The sequence below is a fragment of the Bubalus bubalis genome, chromosome 8 (genome assembly GCF_019923935.1).
Source record: "Bubalus bubalis isolate 160015118507 breed Murrah chromosome 8, NDDB_SH_1, whole genome shotgun sequence".
NCBI lineage: Eukaryota > Metazoa > Chordata > Mammalia > Artiodactyla > Bovidae > Bubalus > Bubalus bubalis.
The window spans coordinates 49092894-49117297 of NC_059164.1; the positions used below are offsets into that span (position 1 = coordinate 49092894).

At 40.3% G+C, this 24404-nt stretch overlaps 1 protein-coding gene across 26 annotated transcripts in view; it reads right to left on the reverse strand.

The window, feature by feature from the left end:
- NRCAM (neuronal cell adhesion molecule) overlaps nt 1–24404 on the reverse strand; it is a 325353-nt gene that overhangs the window by 239925 nt on the left and 61024 nt on the right. For all 26 annotated transcript variants that reach the window (XM_044946603.2, XM_044946617.2, XM_044946605.2 and 23 more), the window contains one exon: nt 15816–15953. The gene's annotated coding sequence lies outside the window, so the exon portion shown is untranslated. The remainder of the gene's footprint in view (nt 1–15815; nt 15954–24404) is intronic.

Consider the following 24404-nt stretch of genomic DNA (forward strand, 5'->3'; position numbering starts at 1 on the left):
CCTCTGGAGGGAGGGAAGGGGTATGATCAAGGAATAGAACACAAACAAAAATGTTAGATTATGTATAGTTTTTCTTTTTACATTACATATATGTTATCTTCATTTTAGAAAATAATAATAGCTAACAGTTTACATTGTGAATGATACATGTTCTATTTTGTCCCCACTTTATATATGGGAAAACTGAGCAAAGAAAGATTAAGTGGCTTTCCCAAGGTTCCAAGCTAGCACAGCAAAACCAAGACCAGAATCTAGGCAACCTGTTTTCATAGTAAACATTCCTGAATACCGAGCTATTCTCCCTCTCTTTTTTTATGTGTAATAATCCAATCTAAAAATAAAAAGAACAAGTTGAAAAGGAGAAAAATGCTGGGCATTAATGTCCCAAGGGCTAATTCCATTAAAACTGTTTTTCAAGAAGCTAAACATGCTGTGTGTGCATCCATATATATGTGAGTATAACACAAAACACACATCAAAAAGTTAATAATCATTTTACCTGTATTATTTTATTTTCTTCATGTTTTCCACTGCTTTCTAAATTATCTGCAATGAATATGTATTACTTTTATATTTGGGGAAAAATCAACATTATTTAAAAATACTTCTGCCCTTGGCTTTAAAAAAAAAAAAAATCACATATCCTAAATCACATGGTAAATTGCATAGGAAACTTAATTACAACTTGCTTGGTAGACAATAGACAACTCTGAGTGCTACTGAGTTCCAAAAAAAGGGCCTCTGTTTTACATCTGAAGGCAAATAGTGTTTTAAATTTCAGCAAAAATTTTAAGAAGCTAGTATACAGTTGCTTCAGGCTGGTCTTAACATGTGCAGGTTTCTGTGGTCTTTATTTATAGGGCAATGTCAATCCTCTCCAAGGCAGAAGGGTACCTAGGAGGGGTCCTCTGTCCACAGCCACCAACCTGAACAAGGAGAGACACAGAGGGAATCTGATGCAACAATCAAGAAACAGACTCACAATACAAAGAGATTACCTGCCTGACTAGCAAATTTAGAAAAACAGCCCTTAAAAGGACAGGTGTGCTGCCTGCTAACACTCCAGAAATTATGGGAGGCGCAAAGGTGGTTCCTCAAATTGCTAAGCGCGTGCCTGAAATTGCTAAGTGTGTGGTGCTAAGTCCGCCCTAAGAGTTGCATCTGTTTTGTTTTCCAGAGGAGAGGGAGGGGAAGAACAAGAGCTTTCTACAAACCAGAGCTTTCTTGAAGGTGGGAAGAAAAACTCTCTACAGACACATAATGGTAGGGTTTTGTAGCATTCTCCAGTAAACAAAGCACTAACTAAAAGAGCAATCCATGGAAATACTGAGTCAGTTTCCCCGGCACCTAAGGACCAGCACCAAGCCTCAGGTTTAAGTGAGGGCAGGACCGGCAGGCTTCACTCCCACTAGCCCAGGCCTAGTAACACTGTTCTTAACAACTTAATACACTGAAATAAAAACAAATTGACTCTCTAAAGGTGTGTGTGCTTAATCACTCAGTCACGTCTGACTCTTTGTGACCCTTTGGACCAAAGCCTGCCAGGTTCCTCTGTCCACAGGATTTTTCAGGCAAGAGTACTGGCTGGAGTGGATTACCATTTTCCTCCTCCATGGGATTTTCCCAACCTAGGGTTCAAACTCACATCTCTTATGTCTCCTGCCTTGCAGGTAGATTCTTTACCCTCTGAGCCATCAGAGAAGCCTGAGAATTACTCTAAAGGTAATTACTCCAAAACGTCCCATGATCAATTTCTACGGATCAAGTAGAAAACACGTGAAACATCCACATTTAATTATCTGTCATCACCAGTCCTTCAGTTACTAGCTTTGAGAATTGGAGCAAATTGCTTACTTTTCCTTAGCTTTGGTTTCAGGCTTCTAAGAACAACACCTCTCTCAGAGTGCCCTTGTGAAGATAAAGTGAGATAGTGGGTGTACTGCCTAGCATGATGACCCTGAAGATACTCTGGAAAAACTCCTTCTGCACTTGTCCTGTCTACCTACCCAAGCCACACGACACACAGAGACACATATACACCCCTTCCCTGAATGATGCAGCCTAAGAAAACAGCCTTCAAAAGTCACTCCTATCTGGTTCATGACTTCCAAAATCAAGACGAACAACTCAAGTGTATTAAAGTGAGAACTGGGAGCTGTCCTTCATTTCAGACTTCATTTACAAATAACAAACTACAAACTAGTAGCTGGAAAAGGAAACTGCTAATGAATATGTATGAAATCTGCAAACCAGAAACAAAGATAAAAGCTGCCTTTTTTTGTCACATGAAAGTGAAGACAAACTAGACACAGAGAAGGTGGCAGGAGAGTCAAAATGAAACTTTCATTTCAGGGTGGAGGGCAGAGTTAGAAGTTCAACGAAGTATGCAGTTGGGACTGGGGTAATTCATCTCTCGCTCTCATTTTTTTTTTTTTTTGCTGTGCTACACGGTATGCAGAATCTTGGTTCCTAACCATGGTTTGAACCCAAACTCCCTGCAGTGAAAGTCTAATCACTGGACCCACAGGGATTCCATCTAGCATCTAAGGACAGGCATTTGGCTACTGGTGAATAAATCTAACTCTTGGCTTCCGAGTCAAAGAAGACTGAAAAAGGAAAACAAAAATTAAGAACAAGAGGTTGAAAATGTTCTTTTTTCATGAAGTACAGTCTCATACTTTAACAACTTCAGTTTTTGCCAGAGACAACCAACCGTAAGTCAGCCTTGGTCCAAAAAGCTGTATTGTTAAATACAGTGAATAGAGACTGAAATATCTTGGTTACTTAATGTTGGGCGTGTGTGCTTGGTTTTTACTTCTGAGTTTCACTGAAGACTGAGTGGGGCAACTGAATTTCTTATGCTGAACACTGAACATCATCATGATACATTATCAAGAGTCAGAACTTGGAAGTAAGTACATTTGGTTTAAGAACAGGCAAAAAGAAAAAGCAACCTTTTGAAGGGTACAAGCTGGGCTGGGGTAAAGGAAAGCTTTTCCTTCCATATGAGTTTGAAGTTTTAAAACTGGATTAGAGTATATGAAACTTATTTAAAAAAAGAACAGAAAGTAACTAAAAGTCTATCAAATCTGCTCAAAATCTCTTCAAAGGAAAGGGAGAGATGACAGAGGAGATTTGATGGCAGGGAGAGGGATAAAAATTTTAAAAACCTTTTCATGTTTGTACCACAGAGGCTTATACTGTTCTGATATTACAGTACTTCTTCCCCTTTAAATGATGGATGAATCCCTAGGCATCTTGTTAACATGCAGATCCTGAGAAAGCAGGTCTGGGGTGAGGCCTGAACTTCTGCATTTTTAACCAGCTCCCAGGTGACACCCACACAGCTGGCAGCTGGTCCGTAGACAACACTTTTGTTTAGACGTAATCTTATTTATTTGGCTGTGCTGGATCTTAGTTGTAGCACGCAGGATCTTACTTTGTGGCATACAAACTCTGAGTTTCGGTATAAGGGATCCGGTTCCCTGACCAAGGATCGAATCTGGAACACCTGCTTTGAGAGTGCAGAGTCTTAGCCACTGGGTCATCAGGGAAGTCATGCAGATAACACTTTTAGTAACAGTTTAGTAGAACAATAAAAGAGAAGCCAGAAGATTTGAGTTTCAGTGGCTACTGTCAGCTTAACACATAAAAATTCGAGGGCATGCATTTGGGGCAACATGGATGGACCTAGAGATTGTTATACCTAGTAAAGTAAGTCAGAGAAGGAGAAATAGCCTATGGAATTCCTAATGTGTGGAATTTACAAAGAAATGATACAAATGAACTTACTTACAAAACAGACTCACAGACTTAGAGAACAAACTTATGGTTGTGGAGCAGGTGGAGGGGGAGAAGGGATACTTAGGGAGTTTGGGATGGATATGTATACACAGCTATACTTAAAATGGATGATCAACCAGGTCCTAGCATACAGCACACAGGACTCTGCTCAATGTTATGTGGCGGCCTGGATGGGAGCAGAGTTTGGGGGAGAATGGATACACGTATATATATGGCTGAGTCCCTTTGTTGTTCACCTGAAACTATTGTAACATTGTTTGTTAATCGGCTATACCCCAGTACAAAATAAAAAGTTTTTTTAAAAAAGATTTGAGGTCATGGCCCCAAGCTCAGTTTTCTTGTTTGATAGACACTAGCTTACCTCAGTACTTTGTGGGTCATTGTGAAGTTCAAATTAAAGAACATGCAAAAGCACTCTGTGAGGTGCAAAGAACAAAGAACAGCACTATTATTACAGTTATTAAGAAGATCTTAAAGAACAAGTGACTTGCTGATGAACCCAAAGTGAGAGGCAGAATTAGGCTTAAAATCTATATCATAAGATCAAGGCAAGTGCTTTGAGCTTTAATGTGTTATAACTTAAGGTAAGTTTTATTTCCATCCATGTTGCTAAAACTTCTTCCAGAATATCTTAATGCATAAAGAAAGCTGAGCGCAGAATTGATGCTTTTGAACTGTGGTGTCAGAGAAGACTCCTGAGAGTCCCTTGGACTGCAAGGAGATCCAACCAGTTCATCCTAAAGGAAATCAGTCCTGAATATTCATTGGAAGGACTGATGCTGAAGCTGAAATTCCAATACTTTGGCCACCTGATGCGAAGAAGTGACTCATTGGAAAAGACCCTGATGCTCGGAAAGACTGAAGGTAGGAGGAGAAGGGGATAACAGAGGATGAGATGGTTGGATGGCACCACCGACTCAATGGACATGAGTTTGAGTAAACTCCAGGAGTTGGTAATGGACAGGGAGGCCTGGTGTGCTGCAGTCCATGGGGTCTCAAAGAGTTGGACACGACTGAGCGACTAAAGTGAACTGAACACTGAAAATTTACATTTGGGGATGATGCTGGAATGTGTATCTAGGTAAGTGGTGGTCACAGAGACTGCTGTAGTGTTCCCTGACACCTGAGGGGGTGAAAATAATGCTGTGCACAGGCAGGCTACATAATACTATTGTCAAACTGGATAAAATGGAATGTAGACTAGCATAAATGCCCATGCATGTAAGAGAATTTCAGAAATGGGCCAGATTAATAGGGGCTGGAGCAATCAAGGAAGGCCTTATGGAGGAGGTATGCTCAGAATAGGAACAGAATGGCCTGGGTGGCTTAGAAGGACAGCAAGGATGATGCTGAGCAAAATCAGACAGGAAGTCGACTGCATGAGCTGCTTGTGAGAAGCCACCCAGTCTCCAACTCTGCATTTGATAACCAGATCAAGATGACCTCATGTTAGACTTCTAAGTCATCTCTGCTGCTGTGGCAGTGAGGGCGGCCAGGAATACTGCGGTAAACAGTGTGTACGTTTTCCCTCATGAAACAGACAGCTACTGGAAGAGTTTGCCGTAAGAGAAGCAGTGAAACTCAGTATTTTAATGAGATATACTGGGGAGGAAACTGAAGACAAGAGGTCAGCCTGTAGAACTCTTGTTTCTAGCAATGGATCTATTTAGTCAAGTGAAAACCTAAATGGAACCTCTATCTACCTGTGCTTGCTAAAAAAAAAATGAAGAAGAAGAAAAATAATTAGCAGAAGCAGAGCTGCTTGCTTTAGGTCAAGGGGTGATGGGGCCCTCAGGTTAGGTCCGCTGGGTGTCTTCTCAAATAAGGTACTGTGCTGTGATGAGCATCTAATACAGGGTTCTGAAATTAAGACATTCAAAGAAAATCCATGCAGACATAGTTCTATAAGAGAAGCACAGACCATTTTTAGCTGTGATGGAAGCAGAGCCAGGCATTTTGGCTTGTGGTCCAGGGCTCCTTCACCCACTTCATTCTGTTTCTTGTCTATGACTCATTTGATAAGCCATGCCAAGGAGAAAATGCAGAATCCATTACATTTACCAGTAATTGAGAAACATCTTAGTGGCTTCCTCTTATCTTTTGACACTGAGGTCTTAAAGAACATTAAAAACCTAGTCCCATATCCACTCTTTAATCTTATCTCTAAGCCATTAATTGATTGAAAAAGTGTTCTCCAAAGTTCCAGACCTCTTGCTGGTGTTCTAAAGCACTTTGGAGTGATTTATTACTCACAAGCGCTCATTTAAACATTGTCATCCCAAGATCTGAGTCCCCAAATAACTTACAGCACATATAGATAAATGGCATATGATGCTAGGTTTTAATTTATTTTTATACATAATATAAAGAGATGACATATTGGAAATTATGATGATGATACTTGTCATATTTTTAATAGATACCTATTCAGTGAAAAAATTAACATTATCAGAACACCACATACAAGGTGCATATAGACATTTTCAAAGAAATCATAAGAAATTTAGTTAAAAAGAAAATGAAAGTGGTCAAATAGTAGTTAGTTTCCATTTATAAAACAGAACATATGTGTCTGAGTTTCTAGGAAACATCATTTCTGAAATCTCAGAATCATAGAGTTCAGAGTCCTCCATAAATTCCCTAGGAAGCATCTCAGTGATTGACTGAATGTTGTCTTTTATTTTATTTTTTTTGAAGATTTTAAATACATATATATATATTTATATATATTACAAGCTCCTTCCCATGTTTACCAAGAACAGAGGAATTCCCTTAATACAAAGCCACCTAGATTCCTCCTTCAATTTATGTCCATTTTCTCTTGTTCTGTCTTCTGTGAACATGGGAAAACCAAGTCCACTATTCCCCTCATAAAACGTTCCCACTTACTTGAAGATAGAAAGCAAGTTACTCCTCAATCTTCCAATCTTATTTCCAGATCCTTTCATTCTTTCCCATAACATTTTCCTTCTCCCTCTTTAATGACTTACGGTTCCCTTTAGAGACCTTCCCAATTTCTCTACACACTAAATAAATGGAAACTGACAATGAGGAAGAACTATTTAAATAAGCAGATGATGCCTCTTTCATTAACCTGACCCTGTACTGAAATAAATGTCATAAAATGACATTACAATACATTCTGTATTGTAATCAATTGGTCAGAACTAGTACATCATTTTGGAGAAGGCGATGGCACCCCACTTCAGTGTTCTTGCCTGGAGAATCCCAGGGACAGAGGAGCCTGGTGGGCTGCTGTCTATGGGGTCGCACAGGGTTGGACACGACTGAAGCGACTTAGCAGCAGCAGCAGCAGCAGTATACCATTTATGGGTCATTTGTAGATAATTTCAGCAAAAGCTGTAATTTAAGGAGTGCTTCTTGTGTGTCAGGCGCTGAATGTTTTGCTACTGAATCCTGGCGACAACTCTAAGAGGCTGGTATGATTATCCCCACTTTTCACAGGAACGGCAGGGACTAGACTGTCAGAGGTCTTGATGATGGTCCTCGACTCAGTGCCTTTCCTCAGTGCACTCACACATGGACGCAAGGCACGGTCCAGGTATGGCCGTGGCTGCAGGCTGCCCGTCCTCGAACCAGACTCTGAGATGAGAATTTACACGTGCAAATTTCACTGGTGAGTGCTGCTGGACTCAGCACAAACGGGAGCATGAACAAAGCAGGTGAGGCAGGGGGAGAAGCTGGACAGCAGTGCAGTCACAACAGAAGCCCCAGCTGAGCCTGCAGGCCCTCCAGAGTTGTCCTGAAGTGGGGCAAGGGCCTCTGTGTCCCCAGGTTGACCAGCCACTGAATGTATGCTGCTGCGCCAGGGGCAAAGGGCAGGATCCTGAGCGAGGCAGCTCTCCTTAGCTGACAGCTAAGGGCAATCACCAAGGAGGGACCCAGCTGTGAGCTTCCAGCTGTTAAGACTCCCAGACGCTGGGGAAAGAGGATCTTAAGCCTGAAAGGGGCAAGGCGTCTGGGTGACAGCACGGCTCTACTGGAGTGACTATTTTCGGATCTCTAACTCAGAATATGGTTCTGCGTAATTGCTTATTGATTGCTCAGTTATAAAAAATCACGTAGCGTTCATGTCAAAGAAATTAAAAAAAATAAATAAGATGGAGGCAGGAAAGGAACTCCAAATACTGCTTTGGTTTCTGTGTAGGAAATACAAAATATCCCTTGTTTTTCTGTCACTTTCTTCAGCTCTTTCTCTCTTTTTCTGCCTCTGTCCCTTTGCTGTGTCACATTCTCTGTGTGACACACATGCACTAATATGATGACTGGAAACAAAACTGGAAATTTTGAGAGCAAAGAAGGGAAACAGAAGAGGAGAGAGAATAATCTGAAATATTGGTAACAGATAATTACTACCCAAGCAGATACTGCCATTTTATACAGTTGGGTCAATGATAATACATGTGTCCTCTGGAGGAAAGATGTTAAAAGGATGAATAAACTCTATTAGTGGTTCTGCATCCTCAATAAGGTTTCTATCCTTAATCTTTCCTCATAGAATTTATTGTCTAAACTATATTAAAAAGACATAATTGCCTCAGGATGGTTCTTGCCAAAAGAAAATTACAAATACGTATACTACTGGGGATTGAAGAGGAAGTTCTGTCTCATTTCTCACTTTATAATGACAACTATCAAACATGTTTTTAAAGTTTAAAATCAAAATTATGTATTATGTATTGTTCTCTATTTGCCCATTATGGAGAAGCTTTTGAAAAGCTAGAAAGCCAACACTAGCTGGAATGGCTTACTAGGGCATGAATTTGAAATAGATCCCCAGGGGATAACGAATCCAGCTTATATTGTGGGGAAATGTGAAGAGTATTAATTCATATTATGCTGCCTTGCTATTCTATTAACAAATGCAAAAAGAAAATTCTCGCGGCAACGTTCTCATTTTAACATGAGCAGCAAGATATTAGTACAGAAGCCAGAGTTCAAAAAGTTAATAATAAACCTGAGTTAAGAATGATTCTGAAAGGATTCAGATGACAAAAGGCAGTGGAGAGTGAAAATTCAAATGTAGCAGGACATTATCTGATTAGAAATCCACTGTTATTGTCCTCCACCAAAATGGCCCACAAACTGCTGATGTCTGTGACCTCTACAGTGGGACTGAATTTGGATCCAAAAGCTGGTGGCTCAGCATTTCCTGTTCCCTCTCCTTTCAAAATCCCACACTACAAAAGGGCATAGGATAACACACTTTACTGCTAAATATGATTTGAGCCTTTTGGAAGACTGCCCATTCAGAAGTGTCACCCTGGCAACTCACCGATTCTTTCACTGTCCAAGAATTTTCTCTAAACAACCTTCCTCCAACAAAATTCTGTGCTCTACCCACAGGGCAGAAGAAGGGAAGTCTTGAATATTATTTTAAACTCTAAATACTTTATAAAGTGGCACCTCCAAAGCTAATTATCAGTGCTATCCATTGTGCTTTGTTGGCATAATGGTACTTGGCACACTCATTCTGGAATTGGAGCAGGAAGAAGCCATCCAATACTACTATCCACAGTCAGACTGTTCAGAAGACCCTACCACCAAGCTAAACAGCAGTGAAAGCCGGCCTGTCCCTTTCCAGACATCACACAATCCTGTGTTTACTGTCTGCAGAAGTCTCTCCATCTCTCCATCTCTGTTCACATCATCATTTGGTCCAATGTGGCCACGCTATGCAGAGAGCAACATGCCAAGACACTGTCTTCCCAGGGCGCTAGCTTGTTACCAAATGAAGGGTGTGTGTGCGTATGCGTGTGTGCGTGCGTGCGTGTGTGCTAAGTTGCTTCAGTCGCGTCCAACTCTTTGCAATCCTATGGACTGTAGCCCGCCAGACTCCTCATCTGTGGGATTCTCCAGGCAAGAGTACTGGAGTGAGTAGCCATGTCCTCCTCCAAGGGATCTTTGTAACCCAGAGACTGAACCCAGGTCTCTTGCACTGCAGGCCGATTCTTTACCATCTGAGCTATCGGGGAAGCCCAGTGAAGGGTGATTTGCCTGCTTTTCAATTCACAACCAATTCTCTCCACTTCTAGATCCATAAACGCAAACTGTCAAGGGTCTCCTGTTTTGGAGATACCATATTTGTCTATATCACAAAGACTATGAGTGAGACAGAAGGCAGAAAGAGACCAAAACGGGGAGACATATTTCCTGTGTCCTGCACACAAGCAAGTGGAAACTCCTTTCGCGACTGGCAACTCTCGGGATGATTGAATCATGTTGTGTATCCGGACCCTGAAACAGCCCACTGGTTTCACAGAAATGACTGCCTGTTCTGTGAATTTCAGAGAACAATTCATTGTCCTTGAGACCACCTACAACTTGCATGCATGTGATGTCATTTTAAGTTACACCAACTCAGCATTTCCATGAATTCATTTTCTATACATGAAATTCACCAAGTCTTACAATGTTTTTGACCCAATCAGAAATAGCCTCTGCTTAAAAGTGTTGATTTTAAAATAAATGAAGTGTCTTTTTTTTTTTTTTTTAAATGTATGGAAGTTGCCTTTTATTTTAAAAAGGGAAATAAAGCTGGAAAAAAGTCAAATGTTTCAGGAAACTGGGTTGTATGGCCGGTGCTTGCCTTATTAGTGAATGTGCCTAGTATGTTGGTATTGAAAGCACCCATTGGAAAAAACTGGCTTGATAATGGATTGAAATGATAGATCTTTTTAAACTGGAATTTAAACACAGGTGGTTTCGATTCTCTTCCAGTCCTTCCTTTTAGCAGTGGAACCACAATGCTGCTGCTGCTGCTGCTAAGTCGCTTCAGTCGTGTCCGACTCTGTGCGACCCCATAGACGGCAGCCCACCAGGCTCCCCCGTCCCTGGGATTCTCCAGGCAAGAACACTCGAGTGGGCTGCTATTTCCTTCTCCAGGAACCACAATAGAGAATGCTAAAAACAAATTCCATGCTAAAAATATTTTTAGGTGCAAAGATAAAAAAAACAATAAAACCTTAATCAGAGCCCAAAGCAGTGAGGCAAAATCTGTTTGCTGAGCAGAGAATGATTAACCAAAGCATATGCCATCAGTGTGAACTGATTTACTTAATTCAATTTCCTATTTTAAGACACAGAGATAACATCACGGTTCAATAAAGATTTGGAATAAGAAGGAAAAAGCTCAAGTGGAAAGGACAGAATGCGTTTCAACTGGCCAGGGCTCTAGCTCCAGCTGTTAGCATTATGTACTTAATTCTGCTTCAAATTAATTCTCTTTTGTATAAAACTGAAAGTGACAGATTAACTGATCTTGAAAGTTTCTGGAAGGATGCTAAAGAAGTGAACTAGAAAGAGTAAAAAAGGAGCGTTTTGTAATTTTCCAACAGATCTTAAGAAAAAAAAAATCAGTAAGTTCATTACGACCATGGTAATCAAATAAAATTCACTCAAAATAGTACTATTGTAAGTATTATTTGAATTTAAAATTTTTACCCATGACATTCCCTCAAAGAAGGCTCTGCGTAATGATTTTCAGAAGTCTGACTTGGGTAGGCTTGACCTCAAACACTGCAGCCTCTGTTGCAACAGTCTTCCTTAATGACATTCTGGGTTGATTCTGGGAAGACCCAAGGGAGGGACCTTGGCACCACCCCACAGAAGAATGCAAAAAAGATGCTGCTTAGTCTCCCATATGCGAGGCTCAGATCCTGGACAGAGCAATGAAAGGGAGGAATTGACAAGAAAACTCGATTTATACAGGAAAAAAAAAATACTATACTTTGGAAAGCAAAGTACTTTTAAAAAATAACTTCTATAGCCACTGTGAATTAAAATGGAGACTGGCACTTACAATTCTACAACATTTTAGGGTTTCATGGAATTTTAAAATACTAGGTGGAATTTTCTTTCATCAAACTCAAAAGGTCACAACAATGTTCATGAGGTAAAATCCCAATTTATTATGAAACAGGACCAACAAGAATAGATACAGATGAAATGACAAGTAATGGCAAAATAAAATGGAAATTGAGGATGTGGTGAATTGTGCTTTAAGTGTACAAATAAATGATAGTGGAGGCTTAAGTACAATATCAAATTTATATTTTAAAAAGATTTTTAACTATTGCCTGTAACTCCCAAATCAATGTTGCTAGTCCTCAGCCCTCCCCTAACTACCACACTTACAGGTCCAACTAGCTGGCAGACATTTTGACCTACATGTGCCAAATATACCTCAAAGTCCTCTCCTCCCCACCACCAAGTCCACTTTCCTTCTAATTCTCTTGATGACATCATCATGCTTTCCGTCACTCAAGTCAGAAACATGACAATCCCAAGTCTTAACGTTTTCTCATTTCCAATGTTCAAACTATCATAAAATTCAGAATATTCTAGTTGTTCAAAATTTCTTTCTCTATTCCTCACTCAGTTCAGTTCAGTCACTCAGTCCTGTTCGACTCTATGTGACCCCATGGACTGCAGCACACCAGGCTTCCCTGTCCATCACCAACTCCTGGAGCTTGCTCAAACTCATGTCCATTGAGTCGGTGATGCCATCCAACCATCTCATCCTCTGTCATCCCCTTCTCCTCTTGCCTTCAATCTTTTCAGACTTCATGGTTTTTTCTAATGAGTCAGTTCTGATAATCAGATGGCATTGGAGCTTCAGTTTCAGCATCAGTCCTTCCAATGAATATTCAAGGTTGATTTCCTTTAGGACTGACTGGTTTGATCTCCTTGCAGTCCAAGGGACTCTCAAGAGTCTTCTCCAACACCACAGTTCAAAAGCATCAATTCTCTGGCACTCTCTGCTTCTACCTCAATTATAATCCTCCCATCTCTTCCCCAGATCATTACAAATCTTCCTCCTTCAACCTTGCTCACTGTAACTCTTCCTCTAACTTTCTTCAGGTTAACACATCTAAAAAGCCAATGACTGCCACCTTAAAATCCCTCAGCAGGAAAGGGAACCCTCTTACACTTTTGGTTGGAATTTAAACTGGTGCAGCCACAATGGAGAACAGTACGGAGGTTCCTTAAAAAACTAAAATACAATTACCATATGATCTTACAATTCTACTCCTGGCATATATCCTGAGAAAACTATAGTTCAAAAAGATACATGATACATGAACGGCAGCATTCATAGCAGCACTATTTACAACAGCCAAGACATGGAAACAACTTAAATGTACATTAACAGAATGGATAAAGATGTGGTGCGTGTACACACACACAATGGAATATTACTCAGCCATAAAAAGAATGAAATAATGCCATTTGCGCAACATAGAAGTTATCATACTAAATGAAGTTAAGGAGGCAAGAATATACAATGGATTAAAGACAATCTCTTTAACAAGTGGTGCTGGGAAACTGGTCAACCACTTGTAAAAGAATGAAACTAGAACACTTTCTAACACCATACACAAAAATAAACTCAAAATGGATTAAAGATCTCAACGTAAGACCAGAAACTATAAAACTCCTAGAGGAGAACATAGGCAAAACACTCTCTGACATACATCACAGCAGGATCCTCTATGACCCACCTCCCAGAATATTGGAAATAAAAGCAAAAATAAACAAATGGGACCTAATTAACCTTAAAAGCTTCTGCACATCAAAGGAACTATTAGCAAGGTGAAAAGACAGCCTTCAGAATGGGAGAAGATAATAGCAAATGAAGCAACTGACAAACAACTAATCTCGAGAATATACAAGCAACTCCTACAGCTCAACTCCAGAAAAATAAATGACCCAATCAAAAAATGGGCCAAAGAACTAAATAGACATTTCTCCAAAGAAGACATACAGATGGCTAACAAACACATGAAAAGATGCTCAACATCACTCATTATTAGAGAAATGCAAATCAAAACCACTATGAGGTACCATTTCACACCAGTCAGAATGGCTGTGATCCAAAAGTCTACAAATAATAAATGCTGGAGAGGGTGTGGAGAAAAGGGAACCCTCTTACACTGTTGGTGGGAATGCAAACTAGTACAGCCACTATGGAGAACAGTGTGGAGATTCCTTAAAAAACTGGAAAAGAACTGCCATACAACCCAGCAATCCCACTGCTGGGCATACACACTGAGGAAACCAGAAGGGAAAGAGACACGTGTACCCCAATGTTCATCGCAGCACTGTTTATAATAGCCAGGACATGGAAGCAACCTAGATGTCCATCAGCAGATGAATGGATAAGAGAGCTGTGGTACATATACACAATGGAGTATTACTCAGCTATTAAAAGAATACATTTGAATCAGTTCTAATGAGGTGGATGAAACTGGAGCCTATTATACAGAGTGAAGTAAGCCAGAAGGAAAAACACCAATACAGTATACTAACGCATATATATGGAATTTAGAAAGATGGTAACAATAACCTTGTGTACGAGACAGCAAAAGAGACATTGATGTATAGAACAGTCTTATGGACTCTGTGGGAGAGGGAAAGGGTGGGAAGATTTGGGACAATGGCATTGAAACATGTAAAATATCATGTATGAAATGAGTTGCCAGTCCAGGTTCGATGCACGATACTGGATGCTTGGGGCTGGTGCACTGGGACGACCCAGGGGATGGTATGGGGAGGGAAGAGGGAGGAGGGTTCAGGATGGGGAACACATGTATACCTGTGGCGGATTCATTTTGATATTTGGCAAAACTAATACAATTATGTAAAACTGTGGCAGATTCATTTTGATATTTGGCAAAACTAATACAGTTATGTAAAGTTTAAAAATAAAATAAAATTAAAAAAAAATGAAGTTAAGTCAGACAGAAGATACATATTATACGATATCACTTACTTATGGAATCTGAAGAAAATGATACAAATGAATTTATTTACAAAACTGAAATAGAATCACACATGTAGAAAACAATCTAATGGTTATCAAAGGAGAACAGGCCTAGGGGAATGATGAATGAGGAGTTTGGGATAATAAAGTCCTACTGTATAGCACAGGGAACTATATTTAATATCTTATAATAAACTATAATGGAAAAGAATCTGAAAAAGAATATATCACTTTTCTGTACACCAGAAACTAAGACAACACTGTAAATCAACCACACTTCAATTAAAAAAAAAAAAAACCTTCAGTGCTTACAAACACACACACACACATACACCCTATACCTATGGGTCAATAATCCTGAATGACTTATTACTTCCATATGTGAGTTTTACACAACTATCTCACCACCACTGCCTGCAATGGCCTCCTCCACCCCACCCTGCTCTTTACCAGTCTAACCCCTATTCATCTTTTAAGGGCCATTTCAGGGGTTACCTCCTCCAGGAAGCCTGCTTTCACACACACAATCTTCCAGCTCTAGACTGCATCTGATGCCTTTTTTACTCCTTAATGCATTCTCAATATACTTAACATCATATTGGAGTGGGTCATATATATTTATGTGACTGCCCTGCATTTGACAGATATTCCTTGAAGGGAAGGACTTGACTTCTTAAGATCCTAGCAAAGTATACTGAATTGAAATAAAAATGAATCACACTATGGAAGAAAACAGATTGGAGGGTATGAGAGTAATCTGGAGGATTATAAATGTTTGGAAATAGTGACTGCTTTTCTCACTTATGCAAATAATACTTCATGGTTTACAAAGTGCTTTCACATAAGTTATATTGTTTGATTCTTAAAATAATCCTAGAAGGCAGGGTAAAGCAGAAATGAAGGCTGAGAGAGACCTTAAATGCATAATAAATTTCTGAGAAATGTTACTGATTTTTTTAAAGAGGTGTGTGTGTGTGTTTAAATAAGTCTTCATAGATTGTCATTTCACAGATCTACACTTCAGATAAATTCCTATTTGGTCAAAATAGCCAACTGATATCCTTCATGACTACTATAAAATCTCCTGAAAAAGAAATACTCTCAGTTCTTTACAGAGAATTTTCTATAATGTAGTCTCCTATTCACTCTCCCAAAAAGCAGATCTTGAAGACAGAACAGCTCAATTAGATTTCTAAAGACAAAGAGAAAATGGTTTCATTCTCACCTTCAAAGATCCACCAGGCCAGGAACTTCCCGAAAATTTCCTTGATTCCGGAAGCTGTTCTTTTCCCAGGATGCCAACCCCTGAGAGCAGATTTGGTTAATGTCTTCGGCACACAAGCGTGGAGTATCACAAAGATTCCTGAAAACAAAACAAACACAGAGAAGTGTAAACTGTTTTGGGTTAGCTAATTTTATTAAGCTTTCATTCAACTACCCTACTAAAATTGACGAGGGGAACTTAATACGTATTAAATCCCATGATGAATTTTAACCAAGCATTACAGTAGTTAAGGACATCAATGTCTAAGAAACTTTAAGCAATTTCATGGCAACAGGTAATGAAAGAAGGTAACACAATTCCAATTACATTTTGGTATATGCTAGAAGTCGGAATGAGCCCTCAATAGCAGGAAACAACTGCTCACACAAATCAAAGAGAGAAAAAAGGCACTTTATCTAATTTTACTCTAATACTTCATGGGAATACAGAGTGCTGTACAATCACATCAACACACAGGTAGAACCTGGGAAAATCTAATACAAACTGCAAAGAACAAACAATGAACTAAGTGTTTGATCAAGGTTGATGATCTCTGTCAGGAACCCAGATATGCAATTACATTTTGGAGGTGGCTTTGAAGGCGGTGAGAAAAGGAGGTATCTGGGAATGAAGGTTTCAGAACACACCATTGTAAGAAAACAAGCATAAGGTTAAGGTAGAACACCACAGAATGAAACCTTAATTAAAAGGAAGCCAACTAAAAGAAGTGTTTGAATAATGTGTTTATTAATTACTCATTCTTATGAGAAAGTGTGAAAAAAAAAACACTGCAAAAATGTTTAGAAAATCTCTTTTAAACCAGAACTTGTGGACAGTGTACAGGGAGAAAAGAGAAGCCAGGAGTCTAGACCTGCCTTTGCCATTAATAGTCTGACCTTGGGCTTGCTAAGTGTCTATAAACCTTGCAGGCACATTTGCACCAGTGGGAGAGGTTTTATAAAATATCAGTGGCTAGGCCCATGTGGCCAAATGCCTGACCAATTACCAATATATCAGATCAAGTCGGACAGAACCCAAGCACAGGCATTTTTTTGATGGAGAGGAAGTCAGAGGAGACATTATTCAATGATTCATCCAGTGCTAAGAGTCCATCTTCTCTACATAATTTGCATCTGATCTCTAAAATAAATACAGTTGAATAATATCCAAAACTTCCGAACTCTATAAAATTAAACAGTTCTCCTTTTCGAATCATAGTTTTCTCTGTTTATATGCCCAGGAGTGGGATTGCTGGATCATATGATAGCTCTATTTTTCATTTTTTGAGGAACCTCCATACTGTTCTCTACAAAGGCTGCACCAATCTGCACTCCCACCAACAGTGTAGGAAGGTTCCCTTTGCTTCAGACCCTCTCCAGCATTTATTATTTGTAGACTTTTAAATGGTGGCCATTCTGACCAGTTGAGGGGATACCTCACTGTAGTTTTGATTCACATTTCTCTAATAATTAGTGCTGTCGAGAATTTTTTCATGTGCCTATTAATAACCAAAACAAACAACCTAAAAGTCCATCAACATATTAATAGATAAAGAAGATGTGGTATCTTTATATTATGGAATAGACTCAGCCATAAAAAAGAATGAAATAACGTCATCTGCAGCAACATGGATGGACCTAGAGATCATATTAAGTGAAGAACACCAAAGACAAACATATGATATTGCTTATATGTGGAGTCTAAAAAATGATACCAATGAACTCAGTCACAAAACAGAAACTGATTCACAGATATAGAAAACAAACTTATGGTTACCAAATGGAAAAGTAGGGGGATAAATTAGGAGGTTGAGACTAATATATACATGCTGCTGCTGCTAAGTCGCTCAGTCATGTCCGACTCTGTGTGACCCCATAGACAGCAGCTCACCAGACTCCCCCATCCCTGGGATTCTCCAGGCAAGAATATATACACGCTACTCCATATAAAATAGATAACCAACAAAGACCTACTGTGTAGCACAGGGAACAGTACTCAATATTGTGTAATAACCTATAAGGAAAAAGAATCTGAAAAAGAATAGACTTTATGTCGATTAAAAATAAATAAATAGTTCCCTAATTTTCAAGAGGAGGAAACTAGGGCTCTGAGAGGGACACAGACTTATATGAGGTCCAAGCAAAGGAGTGAGACCAGGACGGACTCAAGTCTTCCAAGGAGGATAAAAGCAGATCATGAGCTGGGGCCGGACATAACCCTATTTCAGGCTGGGCTGGGTGGGACAGGGCCACATGGATTCACACCATTAACAGGGCCTGATGCTACTGACTTTCTGGGCAGGGGAAAGCATAACCTCAGAATTCCCACCCCTTAAAAGTAATGAAGATAAAAATAATCCTAAGAGCTAAATTTCTGAGTACTCTGTAAGAGCCCGACATTGTGCTAAGTGCTTTAATCCTCACAAGAACACTCTGTCCTAAGGACTATTATTATCCCTGATTTATAAATGAGGAAACTGAAGTCGAGAGTGCTTTGTCTTGCCTCCAAAATGGTGGAAGTGGAATTTTAACAAAGCTGTTTTTTTCCCCAACCATGTATTGCCTGGAGGGAATGCAATAAACAGGCAGCTGGAGGCAAGGCTACTCTGCCCTGTATCTGCCCAGCCCTTTCTTTTTTCTTTTGGCACAAAGCACTCTCACGTTGGAAAAAGGAAACAGAAGCACCCGGGAGTCTTCTCAGTGCTTTCAGATTTTCTCCAATTAAATAACTAACTTTTGTTGTTTGAGAAAAGATGAACATTGTATGGAATACTTTTTCTTCTCGCTTCATAACACATACACACACACTTCCAAATTAGCAGAATTTGAATAGTGAGATTTAAAGCCACTACTTTGGAGACTTTAGCTCAGACAAGTGTCAGAAGAGTCACCACTGAAATCTGTCCTAAATGATTCAGTCCATCATGACATGTGAATTTTAAAGCTTAACTGAAATCTCTGGAAGGCCATTTACAATTCCTTAGGAAAAAATGCCTGAAACAGTCTTACACTCATCTTCAAAATCTTAGAGAAGTATCTTTGTTGCAGTTTGTTGGTCCGGTACATTTACATTGTGTAAATGATTTCCTTTCTTTAAACAGTTACTGACTATAATAAAATCTAAGTTATAAATATTCCACATATGAAATATATTTTATTTAAGAGGCTAATGCAAAGCATTACTGCTTCTGACACCTTAGGCAGCTCATAATTATACTGTGGCAGAAATAATCTCCACAGCCCATTTTAAAAATAATATGAAAAGATGGTTTTCATTAAGACACTTCTGGGAAGAAAAAGAAGAGTGACAGTACAAATGAAAACATAATTTTGAGAATTGGAAGGGGCCTGGGAGGTGTATCCAACCATCCATCTGCCTACAACCTATTCCATTTTCAGGGTACTCTGTACAGAGTTGAATCTCTCTTCTTGTAGCTTTCACTCCTTGATCCCAGATCTGGCTCTTGGATATAGATCCAGATTCAGATCCTACTGTAAACCTCCCCAACCATAGTCCTCTGTTCAGAAAAGCAGAGATCAATTGTTGTTTTAGTAGAGGTGGCCACTGATAGGACCGGGGGGAAGCACCGGACTCCAGGGCATTCTCAGAGGCTGGAAGATGACCCATGAGGTTGCTTTGTGCCAAAGCCTCTGCTCTAGTGTGTGCTAAGTCACTGCAGTCATGCCCGACGCTTTGCAACCCAATGGACTGTAGCCCACCAGGCTCCTCTGTCTATGGAATTCTCCAGGCAAGAATACTGGGGTGGGTTGCCAAGACCTCCTCTAGGGGATCTTCCCCACCCAGGGATTGAACCTGCATCTCTTAGGTTTCCTGCTTTGGCAGGCAGGTTCTTTATCACTAGCGCCACCTGGGAGAAAAAAATGATAATCAGCCAAGTCAACCAAATCAGCTCTCTCTGGGACCTGGATGAAACACTAGGAGTCAGATGAGAACCTACTGAATATGCAGAGGTAAGCAGCAAGAGCAGAGAGATGACGAGAGAGAAGACTCATTCCCTGAAGGAGCATCCAAGCCTAATAACCTCCCACTTTTCAGATCCAGATGGGCATCAGTCCATCCTCCTAAGGGTGTTCTGAGTGAGTCTCTGTTCTCTACAGCTCCAGATGCCCAATGCATATCAACTAAGTTATGCCACCTCAATTACCAGCTGTTCTTATAGCTACAAATCAGGTTGACAGCAGCTCCATTATTTTTTGTAGGTATTTTTGCTAGAACCAAGAGGAGGTTTTATTTTCACCCCTTTAATATTTCACTTTTTGAGAATGGAGTTTATCATTACAACTTGCCAAAAACATTTGACATCTCAAGTCTGCCCTTTCAAAATATGTATTATGCCTTTCACCTCCGTGTCATCTCCAGATTAGACAAGCATGCCACGTAGAATGCTGTTCATGCAATGATACAACACAGAATGGGACACTATTTCACACAGCCAATAGTGGTATAAAATATAGTGAAAACCAAACTGTCAATAAATTAAAATGAATTAATTTTAGCCTCTAGGTCATTCTTTAATTTTAATCATTAGCAGTTCTCCAAATTGACTGCAAATCATCCAAAAGATATACATAGCTACATAAACTGACATGGCCAAGCAGTTGATTTTGCTAGATAAAGGTTTTTAACATTTACTTGGTAGAGACTGCAAAACCCAGAAGAATTAGGCTTCAGCATCATTAGGGAAAATTAGGCCATAGTTGAGATAATTGGCAACATGAACTTTATGGTTAGAGTAATTACCTGTGCAGCAGACCAAGAAGTTATATTTGAGAAACATATTGCAAAAACAGTCAAGCTCGCCTCATCCTTCCCTGAAGCAATCATGAAAATTAGTAGAATCTGTCATTGTAGGTCATCTGGTATACCCCTGACAGTGAAATTGTTCTCCCAAGAGCTCAGCTACTTTGTCTAACTTTGCTTTCAGTAAGTCACATGAGATTTCTCCTTACAGTAAAAAAAAAAAAAAAAAAAAAAAACACACACACACACACATAAAAGGGCTTTTAAGTTCCTGTGTCTGCTTTCCTTAGTTTTTCTGTCTCCACCTTGGCTGTCAGGCTGTCAAGCTGTAATTTCTTATGGTGGTGGATGTGCCTGCCCAGAGTAACTAAGCCCATCCTCTAGGCTCTAACTGGATACTTCCAGTCTTCCTAGGGTTGAATTCGTATAAAAGAAGACTAGGGAGAGGGGCTGATGGATCGGTCTTAAAGAACATATACAAGTGCATCTCTTCAAGAGATGGGAATACCAGACCACGTTACCTGCCTCCTGAGAAATCTGTATGCAGGTCAAGAAGCAACAGTTAGAACTGGACATGGAACAACAGACTGGTTCCAAATTGAGACAGAAGAATGTAGAGGCTGTGTATTGTCACCCTGCTTATCTAACTTATATGCAGAGTACATCATGTGAAATGCTGGGTTAGATGAAGCACAAGCTGGAATCAAGATTGCCAGGGGAAATATCAATAACCTCAGATATGCAGATGACACCACCCTTATGGCAGAAAGGGAAGAACTAAAGACCCTCTTGATGAAAGTGAAAGAGGAGAGTGAAAAAGCTGGCTTAAAACTCAACGTTCAAAAAACTAAGATCATGACATCTGGTCCCATCATTTCATGGCAAATAGATGGGGAAACAATGGAAACAGTGACAGATTTTATTTTCTTGGGCTCCAAAATCACTGCAGATGGTGATTGCAGCCATGAAATTAAAAGACGCTTGCTCTTTGAAAGAAAAGCTATGACCAACCTAGACAGTGTATTAAAAAGCAGAGACATCACTTTGCCAACAAAGGTCCATCTAGTCAAGGCTATGGTTTTTCCAGTAGTCACATATGGATGTGAGAGTTGGACCATAAAGAAAGCTGAGCACCAAAGAATTGATGCTTTTGAACTGTGGTGTTGGAGAAGACTCTTGAGAGTCCCTTGGACTGCAAGGAGATCAAACCAGTCATTCCTAAAGGAAATCAACCTTGTATATTCATTGGAAGGACTGATGCTGAAGCTGAAACTCCAGTACTTTGGCTACCTGATGCGAAGAACTGACTCACTGGAAAAGACCCTGATGCTGGGAAAGATTGAAGGCAGAAGGAGAAGGGACTGACAGAGGATGAGATGGTTGGATGGCATCACAAACTCGATGGACATGAGTTTGAGCAAGCTCCAGGAGTTGGTGATGGACAGGGAAGCCTGGTGTGCTGCAGTCCATGGGGTTGCAAAGAGTTGGACACGACTGAGCCACTGAACTGAACTGAAATGCATGTATAGATCTCATGCTGTGTCTCTTCGCCACACAGAGGTCCTCTTGGTGTGTTTTTTTCTCAGTTGTGTTGAACTGTTCATTCAACAATCATTGCTCAGGTCCACCAGTGGCCAGGTCCTAGCCCTGGGAGCCACAAGAAACACAAAGGTGACTAAGACATGGAAGCTTCTACTCCAAGACAGAGATGAGAGATCATAACACCATCTTGGGCTGTATGGCATTTTTATGATATTTTTCATAGAAGTAATCTCACTTAATTCAGAAAATAAATATTCTGCTTGACATTTTACAGATAAAAATAAACTAAGAGCAGGTTACTTCTCAATGATTCATCCCAGTCAGTAAGTGGCAAAGCCAGGACACCAAAAGCAAATCATGTGATTCTTAGTCATGTTAGTTCCACCAACATGGAAGCGATCACGGTTTATGTGGCTAACATGACTACCTAGCAAGACATATTGTGTGCTTACTCCATACTGGGTACTTTTGTCAATGGGTACTATCTGTCGCTGGCAGATATTTGATCTTCATGGGAACTTTACGAGGAGGGAGGTCTTATTCTCCCCAGAGGACAAAACTGAGACACAGAAAGCGGTCTAATGGCTCAAGGCTGTATGGCCAGTTGGTGGCAGAAAGAGATAAACACAATGAGAATGGTGCCACCCAGGAGAAATGTGGAGAGAAGTCACTGGATCTGTTGCTAGGAAGAATGCTAAGAAAGTTTTGGAACGTTTTCGAGCATTTCCAGAACAGTGAGACTTTTCTTCTCTTGTAAATCCTGTGAGAAGACACTGGCATTGGAGACGAGAAAAAGATGGCAAATCCCAGAAAAGAAGAAAGTGTGATGCTCCCCCTCCCCCGCCGTGGCTGTGGATGTGTGGGGGAGCTGCTGGCATGGACAGCTTCTGGCATAGGAATGCCATCTGCTGTTTGAATACTTGCTATGGATATTTTCTGTGATTTCAGATGCTTTGGATAGGTCACACTGCTTGAGCAAAGCAGAGAGAAGAGACCCTTGGCATTTGTGGCCTTCTGTTTGTGCCTGGTGATCTTACAGTGACTGCCTGGGAGGCTCATGTGCTGGCAGTTTGCTGGGATACCAGTTTGCATCACACAAATTTGCTGGCAGCTCCACACTCACACCTCAGCATGGTTTCTTTATTCTGAACCTGTGTTCAGGTAGGAAAGGAAGGAGCCAATCAGAAAAGAAGTGCTTCAGCCTTCAATGAGTGATTGTCACGAGCCAGATGTAGGCCAAGGGCCTCCCTGACAATACTTCTCTTAACCCTATAAGTAATTCTGTAAGACGGCCATTGGCAGAGTAGCTGTCTACCTGGGCAAACTGTGGACTTTTAAATGATGACCATTCTGACCAGTGTGAGGTGGAACCCCACTGCAGTTCTGATTTGCATTTCTCTAATAATTAATGATCTTGAGCATCTTGTCACATGTCTATTGGCCATCTGTATGTCTTCTACTTGGAGAAATGTCTATTGAGGCCTTCTGGCCATTTTTTTTTTTGACTGGGTTGCTTATGTTTCTGTTATTGAGTTGTGTGCGCTCCTATACCCTTGAATTTGTGCCCAGAAGTTTCAGAATCAGTTTCAACATGACCTGCTATGTCCCTAGGAATTCAGAGGTAGTGGGAGGAATGTGTCAAAGGCTGGAATATACCTGGTGCAGTGCTGGGGATGTTTGTGGCTGACATGAATACCGTGAACAGCATATCAAGTGTCTGGGGCTTCCAGAGGAGGGAGAAGGTATTTCTGGCTGGAATCAGGCAGTAAATACTGAAAATCTTATGGAGACCTGGCAGTAAAAGAGAAGAGAGAAAGAGAATGGAACCTCTAAGGAGAAGCAGAGATAAGAAGTGCATTTTAGCCAGAGGAGATTTGAGCCCACTTATAGGCTGAGGAGACATGTAATAAACAGAAAGAGAGAGAGAGAATGAAGCTGCAAGTGGCAAAAACAGTGGACAGAGTCAAGGCCAAGAGTAGTGGGCTGGTGGTCAGGGACAATTGCTCCTTGGAAGAAAAGCTATGACAAACCTAGACAGTGTATTAAAAAGCAGAGGCATCACTTGCTGACAAAGGCCCATACAGTCAAAGCTATGGTTTTTCCAGTAGTCATATATGGATGTGAGAGTTGAACCATAAAGAAGGCTGAACTCCAAAGAATCGATGCTTTCAAACTGTGGTGTTGGAGAAGACTCTTGAGAGTCCCTTGGACAGCAAGGAGATCAAACCAGTCAATCCTAAAGGAAGT